Here is a 10731-nt window from a genome sequence, read left to right as displayed (position 1 = left end):
GGCCTGACCAGCCAGTCTGTAACAAAGCAGTCATCCATCAATGCCAGGGCTGATTCCACTGATGAGCTACGACTCTGACAAGCAGGCTACATTTACACAGCTTCATCGGTTTCCCCTGGGAGCCTTTCCTGGCCTACTTTAATCAATTCTAGAACACCAGCAGTGGTATCATCAGTGGAGGAGGTGGTTCCCACAGTGCTGAGAGTTTGCTCAGAAGAAATGAGATAAATAACATGATGACGTGTGCACATGCATCTGAATGATAAAGTAGACGGATCTCGGCTATGCTGGCCCAGCTGTTATCATGCGTATTTTCTATCTATCCAAGGAGACTTATAAAGAACAACTACAGGTGGTTATTACTCAGAAAGAGACTTCCCCCTAGAACCGCAACTTGGATGTGAATAGACAATATACTTATTGTAATATTCTTAACTCCCTATCTTTAGACTGAGCAAGTGGGAATTATGTTGATTATATCTTTACATACCAGCACCTAGAAGACAGCACTCACAGAGCTAGTCTTCCAATATAGGTTTGAGAAGTGTAAGTTGAAAATCACTTTTGTTTTGAGGTTGTCAGACTATATTTTTTTCTTCTTTTCAAAAGTACCCTTAATACTGTATTTTAGTTTTTATCTGGAAGTGAGCTGCTTACAGTATGACCTGTCTTCTTCCACTGGAGTTCTTTAAATGGAATTGCTTCCTTTGCCTAAATAGCTAATTTATTTGCTCATCTCTTAATAGTATTGCTCACATGGTACATACAACACTGCAGCCAGTGTTAGAAGCCTTCCCAGTTTTCCTGGGGTAGTCAGTCTCTCCCTCCCTTAGTTTCTAATAGTTCCTGGTTCATAAATTTATGGATAATCTCATCTATCCTTCAATCTCGTTGCTCCTGTGTTGTGCTATGTATCCTTGGGCAAGTTATTGAACTTTTCTGTGCTGCTTGTTTGAGCTGCAATATGAGGATTGTGGAGCTATAGTTTTAATGGGGTTTAAATGAGTTAATACACGTGATAGACTCGAATTACACCTGGCAAATAAGCTTTCAATAAGTTTTAATTGGTAGCACTTTTTCGTTTTACTTTTAAATGTTGTACTTTTGGTAAAGTCATTTTGATAAAAACTAGTTTACATAAAAAAATCAGTTCTACAGGGGGTATACAGAGTATCTCTATACCTTCCCCTCAATTTTGCTATGAACCTACAATTGCTCCAAAAATTGTGTTAACTTTTAAAAATGTTCTAAATCAATTCTTTTGAAGACTGCTTGGATCAGACGGTACAGCGTCTATCTACAATGCGGGATACCCAGGTTCGATCCCTGGGTTGGGAAGATCCCCTGGAGAAGGAAATGGCAACCCACTCCAGGACTATTGCCTGGAAAATCCCATGGACAGAGGAGCCTGGTAGGCTACAGTCCATGGGGTCACAAAGAGTCGGACACGACTGAGCAACTTCAATTCACTTCACTTCACTTCCTCGGTGGCTCAGAGGTAAAGAGCCTGCCTGCACCTGCAGGAGACATGGGAGATGAGGGTTCGATCCCTGAGTTGGGAAGATCCCCTGGAGAAGGAAATGGCACTCCACTCCAGTATTCTTGCCTGGAGAATCCCATGGACAAAGTAGCCTGGCAGGCTACAGTCCATAGTCACAAAGAGTTGGACACAATTGAGCACGCATGCAATCTGCAATCGACAATTGAAGACTAATTTATATGAAATGAAAGCTATTGTAGAGTGTCACTTCATCTGATCAAATAAGTTGCAGGTTTGAAAGTTCTTTTGAATCCTGTCTCCCCAGTGATACAGAGTTCTTTTAACGACGCCGGTAAGTGTATTTAGATCTAATTAAATCTAATACACATTAACATAATTTAAAATAAACACTTAAAGTAAACATCATCAAGACAAACTGTCTAAAAAATTTTTCAGTGAGCAAAAAAATGAATCAAAGAAACAAAACACACAAGAATATAAAACACTTCTCCTTTCATTAAAACACTATCAGTGTTATAAACTTTAGAAGTAAGGAAAAGGTGTTTAGATAAATTTGTTTTAAATTTTTTTCAGAGAATAGGACCACAGAGAGTTGGAAAAACACTCAATTTACTAACATGAAAATAAAAAGAGTAACAAAAAACATCACTCATTTCTTTGCTACATTTGAATGCCATAAGATAGAGAGTAAAAGCTCCGCAGCCCTACTTATCCATTTTTTCCTGCAGAGGTAACCATTATTAATAGTGTGATAGGCTTTTTTCCAAATTTTTTCTACACTGGTACAAAAATTTGGTACTTAATTAAAGACATAATGCCAAGTACACTCTCTATTGTAACCTCTTTTAGCAATACAACCTGGAGGTATTTTCATCAGTTCAGTTCAGTCACTCAGTCGTGTCCAACTCTTTGCGACCCCATGAATTGCAGCACGCCAGGCCTCCCTGTCCATCACCAACTCCCAGAGTTCACTCAGATTCACGTCCATCGAGTCAGTGATGCCATCCAGCCATCTCATCCTCTGTCGTCCCCTTCTCCTCCTGCCCCCAATCCCTCCCAGCATCAGGGTCTTTTCAGATGAGTCAACTCTTGGCATGAGGTGGCCAAAGTACTGGAGTTTCAGCTTTAGCATCAGTCCTTCCAAAGAAATCCCAGGGCTGATCTCCTTCAGAAGGGACTGGTTGGATCTCCTTGCAGTCCAAGGGATTCTCAAGAGTCTTCTCCAACACCACAGTTCAAAAGCATCAATTCTTTGGCACTCAGCCTTCTTCACAGTCCAACTCTCACATCCACACATGACCACTGGAAAAACCATAGCCTTGACTAGACAGACCTTAGTCGGCAAAGTAATGTCTCTGCTTTTGAATATGCTGTCTAGGTTGGTCATAACTTTCCTTCCAAGGAGTAAGCGTCTTTTAATTTCATGGCTGCAGTCACCATCTGCAGTGATTTTGGAGCCCCCAAAAATAAACTCTGACACTGTTTCCACTGTTTCCACATCTATTTTCCATGAAGTGATGGAACCGGATGCCATGATCTTCGTTTTCTGAATGTTGAGCTTTAAGGCAACTCTTTCACTCTCCACTTTTACTTTCATCAAGAGGCTTTTTAGTTCCTCTTCACTTTCTGCCATAAGGGTGGTGTCATCATCTGAGGTTATTGATATTTCTCCCAGCAATCTTGATTCCAGCTTGTGTTTCTTCCAGTCCAGCGTTTCTCGTGATGTACTCTGCATAGAAGTTAAATAAGCGGGGTGACAATATACAGCCTTGACGTACTCCTTTTCCTATTTGGAACCAATCTGTTGTTCCATGTGCATTTCTAACTGTTGCTTCCTGACCTGCATACCGATTTCTCAAGAGGCAGGTCAGGTGGTCTGGTATTCCCATCTCTCTCAGAATTTTCCAGTTTATTGTGATCCACACAGTCAAAGGCTTTGTATGAACAGTATGAAAAGGTATTTTCATATACATAAGTTTATCTCAATCTTTTAAAGGCCTTACTTGCTTCCTTTGTGTGGATACGATGTAATTATTTAAACCAGCCATAGTGGGAGTTGAATCTTAGGTGATCTTCTGTCTGTGGGACTCCCCAGGTGGTGATAGTGGTAAAGAACCCTCCTGCCAATGCAGGAAGCAGGAGACTGGGGTTTGATGCCTGGGTTGAGAAGATCCCCTGGAGTAGGGAATGACAACCCGCTCAAGTATTCTTGCCTGGAAAATTCCATCAGAGGAGCCTGACAGGCTTCAGTCATTAGCGTCTCAAAGAGTCAGACACGACTGAGCAACTGAGCACACTAACACAAACACCACTTTTTGCTACTCCTTTACTGTCCTGGAGTAAAGGAGTAACTTGTGGCCTTGGGCAAGTTACTGAACTTTTTCAAATAATCTTTCGGATTATCACTTTAAATGATCATTCAGAAAATTGTTTTAGGCATAGTTTAATTTTCTTGTTTAATATATGTATTTATTTTTCTTTTATTTGCTCTGAATATACATATTTTACTGAAATATAGTTGGCTTACAATGTTTTAAGTGCACAGCAAGGTAATTTAGCCATATGTATGCAGAACGATGGGCGTGAGTCTGAGTGAGCTCCGGGAAATGGTGATGGACAGGGAGGCCTGGCGTGCTGCGATTCATGGGGTCGCAAAGAGTTGGACACGACTGAGCGACTGAACTGATGATACACATATATTATTTTTGCAATTATTTTCCTTTATAGATTATTACAAGATATTGACCATAGTTCCCTGTGCTATACAGTATAATTTTCATTCTTTAACCATCCAATGGATAGTAAGCCGAACAAAGTCTTTAAAGACAGGAGTAATATTTTAAGCATGCTTGAACTCTGTCCTCCCAAAGATAATTTAATGTATTCTTCTAAGGAAAAGGGGGAAAGAAGGAGGAAAAATAGAAGGTGGTTTGGGTTTTCTCTTTCTGTTATATCTGCTGTCCGTCTTAAAGTATGAGGAGAGAGAGCACCACCTAAGATGAGAGGGTGTAGTTAGTTCCATGTTGGCTGGTGCTGTGCAGTAGGGTGGGAGGCCTGTCTGCTCATCGCTGGCTGGGGATCCAGAGCAAGGAGGCAGTTAGCCGGAGGTGAGATTGAGAAATCACGTTTTCTTTCAGAGACCACTGGCCACCAGGTGCCATATGGTTGCTTCCCTGCTGTGAATTCCCTGAACTCCAGGCACTTCAGTATTCAAATGTCAGAACAGCACAATTTTCAAAGCCAAACCGGAATTCTCTGTGGATCACCCATGGTATCAGTCTCTTCTGTTAGCTTCGATGATTCGGAGGGAATGCATGTGTTAAAGTAACAAGTATATGAAGGACTTTTGATGTCTATAACCTTTTCATTAGCTAGTACATAGCACACCTCTCTAATTCTTGCTGTGTTGTGTTTTTAATGCTTGAGTGAGAGCAAAACTGAAATGTATGTGTATTCTCTGATTAAGGAAGCAGCACCTCCATTTGCTGTAAGCAAGAGAGGCAGGAAAGTAAAGAAGGAAAGGAGGGGCATTTGGATAATGTGCAGAGGTGGTGGGAGAGGGAGTGAGAGGGGGGGAATTGTGAGTCTTGTGCCTTTTTATACAACTAGACCCTTCAGAAAATCTGAACAAGGAGGAGACCTTTCAGCTCAGCTCCTCAAGGCCTAATTGCTCCCTTTCCCCATGCCCAGGTCCCAGTTGCAGGCTCCTAGGTTTGGATCCTGTGTCCACCCTGGGCATATCAGCTATGACCATGAACAGGGAATATTTGCTGAGAAAGAAATTCAGGCTGGATGGCAGTGTTTGGACTCTCTTGGGGACAGAGTTTGACACCATCAGAAGAAAGGGACAAACTTGGAATGTGGAATTTGCAAGGCATCTTAGAAAGAGATTTGTGCAACGAGTTTCTACTTTGTCTGGGTTGGGAGGCCCAGCTCACTGAGCTCCTTGATCAGAACAGCCAGGCTGTCACCATGGGCTCCTCCTACCATCTCACCAAAGCTACCCTCTGCTTCCTTTAGTTTCTTTAATGGGTGGTGGCCCAGAACAGTAAGGTGCATCTCTCTTGGATCCTGGTATTATTAGCCTGCTGTGAAAAGTCCAGGTGACCAGTTTCCCTACAGCCTGGTTTCCCATGTGTTATATAAGCATTTAGGTCCCAATTTCAGCCCTCTTCCTCTCCCCTTCCTTCTGAGTAAGCAGAGTTATGTCTAGTTGTCAACTGTATAGGCAAAAACTGCCCGAATCATCTCACTGCACCTTTCGGACAGCTGAAGCCCAGGCTTCAAACTGTCTGGGTTGCTCAGATCTTACAAATTGGACGTTTCTAATTCTGAACTCAGCAGCTAGGGGACATAGGGATGGGCCATCTTACTGCATTTTTTTTTTTTTAAATTTGGAGTCAAGCCATCAAGGTTGAATCATAGGACAGAGACTATGGTCAGCTAAATTACATTTCCTCAAGAGCCTCATCAATGCCCTTAAGAATGCAATAGGACAGCCTGCTACACACCACTCAAAACATTACCTATGAAGGCTCACCACAGAAGAAAGACGAACCCTCCATGACTGCAAGAAGAAAGAAGCTGACTCAAGATTCCGATTAGTCAGGCAATTGCTGGGCATTTTCAAAGCAGAGAAGCAGAAGCAGAGATGCCATAAAGAAGTACTCAGGAGAGGAACTTCAGTGTGACTTTGTAATAGGAGAAAAACATGCTGGAGTTTGTTGCCTAAAATCCTCTCCGTCTTTTTGTGGCACTGATACCTTCGTTTTCCTTCGGGAAAGCCACCTTTTTCCAAATTCCATGTCATTTTTGAGATAAAGTGGATTTCATACACGGGCCACAAGAATGCAATGTGTGGTCCAGACTATCTTTGTCACCTTATTCTATCCTTGTCACCTTATTCTATCCTTCTTGCCATCACATGGTTTTGAGATGGGCCATGTCCTAAGGCAGGTCCCCCAGAGCCAAGAAGATTGAGGACTTCCGTTTGAGTGCTCAGAAAAGCAGACTTTCCCAACTGCTGAACAGATATGAGATGCCGTAAGTGTGGAGCATCCTTAATGTTCTGTGCAGAACTGAGAACCAAACCAGTTCTAAAGAAGCAGAATCAAGAGAGAGATCCATATAACATTATTTGAGCCCTGAATCAAGTTATACTTAGAGAAGACTAACCTTGGACTTTGCTTTTTTCTTTTTTTTTTTTTTTAACAAATTTCCCTTTAGCACTAAGCTAATATACCAATGGCAGAAAATGAAGTCCTGTCAAAACTGGCATTTTTCAGTTCAGGAAGTCTTACCTGAGAGATCTTCCTTACCCAGGCTTCTCTGCTTCTCATTTAAATTCATTCTTAAGTAGCCAGTTACCTTTCAACAACTCCATGAATTAATCTATGACTCTCCTAGGCCACCCAGTGAGGCATTTGACTATATCCAGTGTGTGTGTACAAGTGTCTCAGATAAAACTGAAACCTGAATGTATCTCAGTTACATCCTGCGTGCCTTTGTGCTTGAACAAACATTGCAGTAACTGAGGGGGAGATCCATGAATGCTAAGTGCCTATTCATTACCTGTACAAGCACCTTTTCAGAAAAACTTGAAGCCTCAATTTTGGCCTTCTCAACCCTCATCCCATTTGCTATGACCATTGTAAATTTGTTAGTGAAATAATTTCTTTCATGTTATTATAACAGACTGGATTAGAAGACAAATAAGTGATTTGGTTTTAACCTCCTATGTAGCCTGGTGGGAAAACTACCCAAGAGTGTTATTTTATACCCAGAGACACAACTGTTCCTATTAAATCTATTCTTTGGGAAAATATAAGTTCTGTAGTATCATAAAAGATGATCAATTTAAAGTGGCTCTCCCAGACAATGCTAACTGCTTTCTGAGTTCTGCATGCTGTCCATCTCAGTCTCAAAGGAAGTGAGGCATTTAGTTTGTACATCATAAATATTCCATTTATGAATATAATTTGTATGAGTATAGTATCAGGGACTAGCCAGGAAAAAAAAAAAGCATATACAGCATTTCCACTGAAAAAACTTAATGTTGGAGTTTGGCTAAGAACATGTTATGAAACAAAAACTGTGAAAAGGGAATGTTGAGCTAACACTGAGATAGTTTTTGCAGCAAACAGCTACCGCCTCTTAGGATGGGGCAACAATGGGAAGAGATCAGCATTAACAAACCTTAGATGCTTGATGAAGAAACCAAGAACAGTTGGAACTAGACTTCTGAGAAGGGCTACAATCTAGTTAGTTCTATTGTCTTTGACATGATGAAGTTGGTTCTGAGGTTGCTGGGGGGAGAAAAGCTGGAGACTAGGAACAGATTCTCACTGCCAAGGGGAAGAGCCTTGGCTAGCGCCTTGGCTGGCAGGAAGCACAAGCACGTGCGAAAGGGCACGTCCCCTCTCCTTGCTTGTGTTTTCCAGTTTCCTAAGGTCCCCGATGGATGGAACCCAGCAGGGAGCCCGCTGGTAAGGGAGGAAGGTGGTGTGCACAATTCCAGTTTTTGCGTCACAAAGAAGAGCATAGAACAGGGGTCTTAAAGCTGATAGTTCATAGCTTACTACTTGGCACACAGAGCATCCTTGTAAATGCTAAAGGACTTGACCAATGCTACTACTGATGTTGGGCCTTCCCTGGTGACTCAGTGGTAAATAATCTGCCTGCAAATGCAGGAGATTTGGGTTTGATCCCTGGGTTGGAGGAGGGCATGGCAACCCACTCTGGTATTCTTGCCTGGGAAATTGCATGGACAGAGGAGCCTGGAAAGCTATAGTCCTTGAGGTCACAAAAGAATCAGACACAACTTAGTAACTAAACAACAATTACTCATGTTAAATCAAGCATATGAGTTTGTAACTCAGGTTGCACACTGAGTCTGTAACCTGTCTGTCACTAGGAAATCCACTGCCCCATCAGTCTTCTGGAGTGTTTTTTCATTGACAATTTTTATAAAATGGTAGGGATGGAAGTTGGAGCTTTAATACTTACCTTATGTACTATGTGTTTGGTAGCCAGGGACTTCAAATTTTCTGTAAAACTACGGAGATTTATTTTCCTGATCACCTCTAATTCCAGTTTTCTATTTTTACCACGCCCTTCTTCTTACTGAAGTCTCACTTTAGGAAGTTTTTTTTTTTTTTTTTCTGCCTTCCATCATCCCAGATAAGAAATGGGGCCATTTCTCCTTTAGACCCCCGAAGGAACACTAACAGAAACAGTTCTTATCAAGTGTCTGGGAGAAATGAAGTGTTGTTATATGATAACTAGAATAATTTGGTAGCTATCCTTTTTGGTATCGGTTCCCTAGTTGCTTCATCCATGTGGAACCCTCTCTGGCCTTGTTTCCTTTTGAGAGGCTCTTGCGATAAGCTTCTGGCTCTCTGCCTCTCCCTGTTTTCTTCATTTCCTTTTCTTTTTACTGCTTCCCTCGTGGGATTCCTCTGAAAATTCAAAATTCTTTATTATTTATTAGTTTTCAATAAGTCAGCTCTTCACCCTTGCTGCCATGTTTTGTTCCAGACCAGGCCCTCAGGAAGACTTCAGTTTTTATACTCAACCTCTGTGGAGGTTTGTTATTCTGCTCTGAGAATAGATTAATATTGTTATTTCTTAGAAGAACCAATTGCTGTTTCTTTCTCTCTCTTTCCTTTTTCTTCTTTTGTTTCTTTTTTCCTTCCTTCTCCCCCTCTCCCCCTCTTTATTAATCTTTTTACTGAAATAATTACAGATTAATGTGCCGTTGTAAGAGCTAACACACATAGATCTGGTACCCTGTACTGACTTTCCTCCAATGCTAGACTCTTACAGAAACTGTAGCACAATATCAGAGCCAGGATGTTGACATGTTGCAGAACATTCTCATCCCCAAGGATCCCCAAGTTTGCCCTTTCATAACCACACCCCTTCCCTCCCACCCTGACTTCCTCCATACTTTGGACAACCAATCATATTTAGAGTCTTGTCATTTGAAGACTATTACATATAAGTGGAATCAAATAGTAGGTAGTGCTTCAGAATTGACTTTTTTTCACCCAAAGTGTTTTTAATTTCCACTTATTTCATGGCTACTGATGTTGAACACCTTGTCACCTGCCTATTTGCCATCTGTGTCTTATTTAGTAAAATATATCCATGTCTTTTGTTCATGTCTAGTTGGATTTTTAGCACTTTGCTTTGTTGGCTATTGAGTTTTCAGAGTTCCTTATATAATCTGGATACTAGTCCCTTGTTGAATATGTGAGTTGCAAATATATTCTACTTCTCTCTAGTTTGTCTTTTTATCTTCTTAACAGGATCTGTTGCAAAGTAAAAATTTTAAATTTGGTGAAGCCCAGTTTATCAATTTTTCCTTTTATGGATCATGTTTTGGTTCCAAGTCTAAGAACTATTTGCCTAGCTCTGGACCCTAGAGGTTTTCTCCTATGTTTTCATTCTAAAAGTTTTATATTTTACATTTATGGCCATGATTCATTTGAGCTAACTTTTGTGGATGGTGTGAGACTTAGGGCAAGGTTTATTTACTTATTTGTTTGCCTCTGTATGTCCAGTTGCTGTCTTCTCTACCTCCATGTCAGGTACAGATGAGGCGAAAAGAAAACTCAGGAACTCATTGATGTGTAGCTCCTCAAACCCTGAAATCCCTGGATGGTCTGCTTTCTCTTAGATTTGTTTTAGGTGTAATTACGGGACTTTTGTTGTACTATTAAGTCCTGTTCCTAAGAGGAATAGGAAGTATGTCTATTGCATCTTCCCAGAGGTGGAGGTCATTTTTTAATTTTTTTAAATTGCATTTTTATTTTACTTTATAAGTTAATTTTAGTGCCTGCCAGACACCGAATACCATTCCTTATAGAGAATCTAACATTGCTATTTGTGGTTGGGTGTGTTTATGGTCACCCAGTTTTCAGCCAAACCCAACTTAAAATTCATATCTTTGAATGAGCTGTCATGGTGCACCTACATAGATTCTTTCCCTTAGAAGACTCTGAGTTCAAATGCAGGGATGTATTGGGTTTCTTTGCAGGCTCAGTCGGTAAAGAATTGACCTGCAATGCAGGAGACATGGGTTTGATCCCTGGATGGGAAAGATCCCCTGGAGAAGGAAATACTGGCGGCCGAGTCCAGTATTCTTGCCTGGAGATTTCCTTGGACAGGGGAGCCTGGTGGGCTGCAGTCCATGGGGTCACAAGAGTTGGACATGACTTGGCCACTAA

The sequence above is a fragment of the Ovis canadensis genome, chromosome 21 (assembly GCF_042477335.2).
Source record: "Ovis canadensis isolate MfBH-ARS-UI-01 breed Bighorn chromosome 21, ARS-UI_OviCan_v2, whole genome shotgun sequence".
In the NCBI taxonomy this organism is placed as follows: Eukaryota; Metazoa; Chordata; class Mammalia; order Artiodactyla; family Bovidae; genus Ovis; species Ovis canadensis.
This window is presented reverse-complemented; position numbering follows the sequence as displayed.